This window comes from Oratosquilla oratoria, chromosome 14 (genome assembly GCF_046742065.1).
Source record: "Oratosquilla oratoria isolate Oo_2021 chromosome 14, ASM4674206v1, whole genome shotgun sequence".
In the NCBI taxonomy this organism is placed as follows: domain Eukaryota; kingdom Metazoa; phylum Arthropoda; class Malacostraca; order Stomatopoda; family Squillidae; genus Oratosquilla; species Oratosquilla oratoria.
In genome coordinates, this window is record NC_134790.1 from 41545489 (window position 1) to 41552100 (window position 6612).

Consider the following 6612-nt stretch of genomic DNA (forward strand, 5'->3'; position numbering starts at 1 on the left):
TTGGTGTTCCAAGGACACAGAACAAAGTGGAAGCATGGCATCGACGGCTGGAGATACTAGTAGGCTCTGCACATGTTGGAATTTTTTATGCTAATTACCAAACTACAAAAGGAACAAAAAAATGTGGAAGAACAGATTGAATGCATTATTAGAGGAGAATCTAACGCTAAACTCAAGAGAAAAGATATTGAACATGAAGAGAATCTTGTCTGTTTTTAGCGAGAAGGACAATTACGATAGGTTAGAGTTTCTGCGAGCGCTGGCACATAATCTAAAATTTTGAGCTTTCAGTATATAATATTGCTTATTAAGTTAAATTTTTATATCCTTTTTGTATTTTTAAAGGATATTTTTATGTGTGTCCTAAATAAAAGTCTCTATCATTGTCTTTAAAGTATATTTTTATGTGTGTCTTATATAAAAGTCTTTACATCAATTTTAGACTAATCGTCATTAGACTAAATAGTATATTGGACGAATCGGTTTTAGACGAATTGGTCTATTAGATCAATTGGCTTTGGACCAATCGGTATTAGACCAATCGTCGTTAGACCAATCGTCGTTAGACCAATCGTCGTTAGACCAATCGTACCAAACCCTGGCAGACACCGTCGCACTGATGGCGTATAGAGGTAAAAAGTAAGGAGTAAGACGTGTTGAATAGAAACACAACAGAGTTTGAGAAGAAAATGCATAAAGAGGAAGAAAAAGAATAAAGAACAACTTGATGAGCTGAGACGAGAAATTACTGGAAACCATATTAGAGAGATTTCGATATTTTGAAAATTAATTAAATTAATTAATTAGATTAATCAAACAATGCAAGATAGAAGGGAATGGAGGAACAGTCTGGCCCGATTGACGGAGAATCATCTCTAACTGTCAGCCGAAATGTAAATGTAATTTGATAACAAACGGATCCCCGAAGCAATTTACTGCATAGAGAACAATGTACCTGCAATAAAATGAAGAAATCACTCGTCGATGTGGGCTGAAATAAGTACACATTGCTATATACAGTTATAACAAAGCTAGTCTATTTCCTACGTCCTTAAAGGACAACAGCAATATGAGTATATGTTTATATCCTTGTGGACAATTTTGCACGTAGCACTAAGACAATATTAGATCTTAATATCGTCGAAATTGGTGATCACAGTATATATCAAAATTACGGTGTGCAAAAAATAAAACTCCAAATATATCTTATAGTTTATTACCCATCACCATCTTAAAATTTCAAGACATAACCAACAGAAAATTACACCACGAAGCACTAGCTAGATGCAAAAGTTTGGTTGACTTAGGTTAACTTAACTTTTGTTTTGAAGAAACTGAAGTCCACCAAACTGATATTTCCCGTTTCACAATTACACCTTACGTATGGGGATAATAACACAATATACAAAGCTGTAAAGGTCGCTTATCAAATGTTACAAGTGAAACTAAAGAAATTAGTAAGAGATATCGCAGGACAATTCATGAGTTAATGAAGGAATCTCTGGAACCGTACCGTTTGCTATCCACTTTCTTTCAACCTGAAGCATATTTTAACGCTCACAAAAATACAAGTCAAGCATCACTGAAAAACCAGTATTCTATGCTCCGTTCCAAACATACTGAAGTGTAGTGGGAAATCTCGACCAATAAAGAAATGCCACATCTGAAAAGCTATAGTGCTCCATACGTAAGTGGTTTACTCCGTAATACCTTGTTTGGGCAACGTTGGCTTTGTTGCTGGATTGTCAGAATCAAAGTTTCCCTCTGTGATCTAAACCCTGAGAATATCCAGCATGAAAAAACAATTTTCCAATTGCAATAGACTTCCTAATGTGTTAAGCACCATAATACTGGTCATCGATAAGTTTATGAATAAAACAATATACTTTCCATTCAGTGGTCTTGTTTTAATTGCAATATTCTATTAATGATAAGAACGGAAGAAGAGACAAAAAACGAAAATTTCGAACATAGCAACAATAAGGGTGGGGTGGACAAAAAGTTTCTGGCATGGAAAAAAGTGCTGGCGAGACCAACCAGAAGGAGGTGAGGCACATGGCTGCGGGCAGGGTAGGAAAGGTAAATGAACGAGTATGGAGAGGAGGACATGATGGGGTGGGGGGGGATGGTCGGTAGCTTTTGAGACTGGTTCTTTTGGGAGGGGCCAGAGGATGGCACCCAGCTATAAAAGCCAGCACTTTTCGACTACCTACACTTGCAGAGGTGTTTGTTTATCGACAAGTCATGTTTCCTCTGGTAAGTAGCCAGTCTTTTACAAAACTAGCATGTTCATTTTTATAGGATTGTGATATGAAACCAAAGACTGAATAACAGTTACCACATCTACATAAAATAACAAAATATATAAATCCTAGCCATATATAGTAATTGTTTGCCCAATGCTATGCCCTTATTTTCTTTGTATTACATGGCAAGGAGCTATTACAAACATCCTTTTATCCACAAAAAATAGTCCTGAAGCATACCAACCGAAACGTCTTTTTACTCGAAATCATTCACTTTTCGTGATAATTGTGCGAAAACCCTCTCTCTTTACTGTGTAATCACGATTACCATTGTACTATAAAGTGCTATAAATCTTCCATGGACCGATCACCTCATTTTGATAGTAAACTTATTGACGTGAAAATTTACAATCAAACCTCAATGAAGAATTCAGAACAAGACTGTAATTATTATCACGATGGTTTCGACTTAATTTGGAACGCCTCATGGTTCAAGTGATCTAAGGTTATTTACTATGTGGGTAAGACCTTAGTATTTGGATTTTGTGACCTAATTACGAGGAATTAAATATTATTTAATCATGCAGAGTCGATAGAGGTCCTAGTCCTTCATGTCACTTACATTCCGTAGGTGTGTGTTTGTGTGTGCGTGTGTGTGTGTGTGTCTGTGTGTGTGTGTGTGTGTGTGTGTGTGTGTGTGTGTGTGTGTGTGTGTGTGTGTGTGTGTGTGTGTGTGTGTGTGTGTGTGTGTGTGTGTGTGTGTGTGTGTGTGTGTGTGTGTGTGTGTGTGTGTGTGTGTGTGTGTGTGTGTGTGTGTGTGTGTGTGTGTGTGTGTGTGTGTGTGGTTCACCATGATCTTGGAACATATAATGAACATGTGATCGATAGCTATGATTTTCGCGGTGGAGAGCTACGAGCTCCTATGTACAGTATGACCGATCTATGGGTGATGCTGTGACCTTACACGAACTCACACTCCGAACTCCCTCACATGATGGTTGGAGTAAGGGCTCGCAGCGCACGGACTCAGATTTTATTTCAGTCCTGGGAGACATTCTAAATTGGACCGCAGGAGTAGCGGTTACTAAAATTAACACTGCGTCATCGAGCCGAAAATGTGTGTGCGTGCGTGTGGGTGTATAATCAAAGATATGTCTGTTTGTGTGTGTGTGTGTGTGTGTGTGTGTGTGTGTGTGTGTGTGTGTGTGTGTGTGTGTGTGTGTGTGTGTGTGTGTGTGTGTGTGGATATATTCAAGTAGCAACTGTAATTATCAGTAATCCTGTGGTCTTCAATATGAATTTTCCTTGCAGGCATTGGCAGCGCTGCTCTCTGTGGCAGTGGGCCTTCCGGTCACACCCAACTGCGCACTCAACTCCGCCCTCCTCTACTCCGGCCAAGTGCTACCAGCTCCTCTCCTTCCACTCCATGGAGCAACCCATGGCACGACCGCGCAAATGCCAGTTCAACAGACACCCGCCGTAGCTCAAGCTACAGCTGAGTTTATGGCTGCATGGAACGCAGCTGCCGAACGAGCTACCAAGATCCAGACAACTCTTGTCAAGTCAGCTACTCCCTCGACTCCTCTTGCCGTTGCCATGCCCCAGCAGGTTCAGCAAACGGAGCAAGTCAGGAGAGCTACTGCTGAGTTCATGGCTGCCTGGAACACTGCTGCTCAAAGAGCAACTGCCGTCGAGGTGGGCATGGCCTTCGGAGCTCCCAAGTCCGTCAAGTTCACTCCAGAGGTTCAGCGTGCCACTGCTGAGTTCATGACCTCTTGGCACAATGCCGCTCAGAGGGCAGCTACTGTCAGGACTGCAATTAACCCAGCCACCATCTACGCAGCAGGATCACCTCTCCAACTCAGACAAACCGAAGAGGTCAGGAAGGCCACCGCCGACTTCATGAGGTCTTGGCAGGAGGCCGCTGCACGAGTTCCCAAGATCCAGACCAGCATGTACCACTTGTCTGGCATCCCCGCTGCTGCACCTGTCCACGCCATTCCTCAGCCCGTCAAATTCACTGCCGAGGTCGAGATGGCCACTGCCGAGTTCATGGGTGCCTTCAACAAGGCAGCAACTCTGGCAGCAGCAACTCCCGCTCAAGAAATTGCCAAACTCCCAGCAGTCAAGTACTCTGCACCCGTTGCCTCAGAAACCTACGATGGGCCCATGGCTTCTGGAATCATCATGCCATCCGGTTACACCAGAGAGGTTGACCAGGCCCGCCGTGACTTCCAGCGTGTCTTCGACGCCGCTGCTGCCCGTGCAGCCATCAACATTCCCCAAGTTTCTTCTGTCTCCACTATGCCACGTGCCCCTGCTGACTCACTCATTGCTCTGACTAAACCGGCTGCACCTGCCAAGCCTCAAGTGCGCATGCAACCTGCACCAGTCGCTAGGGCCCCACAGGTCGCACAAGAGAAGGCTACTCAAACAGCGCTCAAATACTCTGGTCCCTATGCCTCAGGAATCATCACGGCCTCTGGTTTCACTCAGGAGGTTGAGGCTGCCAGGAGAGAGTTCATGACTGCTTTCCAGGAGGCTGCCGCTCGCGCACCCAAAACTCAACAGACACCTTCTCAGCGTCGCGCTCCTGAAGCCGCTGCACCTGCAGCTCGTGCCACCCCTTCCAAACCCCGATACACAGGGCCCTATGCCTCAGGAGTCATTGCTCCTTCTGGCTACACCATCGAAGTCGAACAGGCCAGAAAGGAATTCCTGGCTACCTACAAAAAGGCCGCTGCCCTTGCAGCCAAAACTCCTGACTACTCTGCTGTTACTTACACAGTCCCTGCTTCCTCCCCCGCACTCTCTGTTGCTCCCCTTCCCACTCCCGAAGTCGCCAGATCCACAGCTGAGTTCATGGCTGCTTGGAACGCCGCTGCTGCTCGCGCCGCCACCATCGAGGCCAAGCTCGTCAGGTTCTCGCCTACCCCCAGTACAGCAGCAATCGTCATCCCCAAGCAGAGGGATACTACCCAAGAAGTCAAGAAAGCCACCGAGGAGTTCATGGCCGCTTGGAATGCAGCTGCTCGCAGGGTCTCCACTGTCCAACAGGCTGTCACTCTTGCATCTCCCAAGCCCGTTCAACCCACTGACGAGGTGGAAAGAGCCACCGCCGAGTTCATGGCTGCCTGGCAAGCCGCTGCACGTAGGGCTCCAAAGATCGAGCAGGCAATCGTCAAGGCTGCTTCTCAACCAGCCGGTGAGCCACAGCAGGTCGAGGCCACTGCCGAGGTTCAGAAAGCCACTGCCGAGTTCATGGCTGCCTGGAACGCCGCCGCCGCTCGCGTCCCCAAGATCGAAACCACCATGTACTCCGCCATCCAGCCTACCGCTGTGTCCGTCGGAGGAAATCAGCATTTCATCGACCTCTTCAGATCTGCTCAGCAGACGGCTGTTCTACCAAGCGCTTCAATGGGCACCCTTCCTTTCGGAGTCAACCTTGCCTTTGCTAACCAGGTTGGCACTAACATCGCTTACGCTGGCACCACCGCCTCCTTCCCCGAAACGGTGTCCACCCTCAAGTCCTTCCCTCTCTCTCATCGTCTCTTCGCTCCCGTCCAGGGACTTCCCGTCTTCTATGACTCCAAGTGCGCATAAAATCACACATATTACTTATCTCACGAATTCAGTAAAATACTTGGTTTAGCTAAACCAAAATTAGTTCAAGACTATTTAAAACAATAAAGATGACATTTATAAATAAACTATAAACCTCACTCTCTTTAATCTTATTAGCACCTTGAATTCTGTTAAATTCTTCCTCTTTTTTATGGTTTACAGAAATCGTAAGCAATGCGATAACAACAATGCGGACGATTATTTTTACCTTGAATATTCTTATGAAGATATATATAAATAGATTTTCTCTGACTTATGAAATCCATTCTATGTCATTCACTTCATTTAGAATTTAGAAGACGTGTATGAAGTTCCCGCATCTTTCTTGAGTCTTACAAACTGTAACAAAAGAAAGGTGCTTTGCTACATGCAATGGCGGTTTGTGGATGAGGTAAAGTCTCTGGTGGACTTTGTTGGTTTTATTGAGGTACGAAGGTTATATACAACTAGGTCCTTGACCTTAAGCACTCCTTGTGCTAGGCTTTAACCTCGGTATTGCCTTCTGCCAGGTTCGTGACCTCGGTGCAGCTCCTCCTACCAGGTTCGTGACCTCGGGCAGCTCCTCCTGCCAAGTTGGATACCGCGGCAGTCTTTCTGTCAGGTCGGTGACCTCGGCAATCGTACTGCTTAGTCGGTGACCTCGGCACTCCCATCTCTCGGCAGCACAGCCATCGTAATAAAGGGGATTGGTGGGTTGTATGTGAGATATATTAGTTATCAAATATAGATATGGGTGTTACTT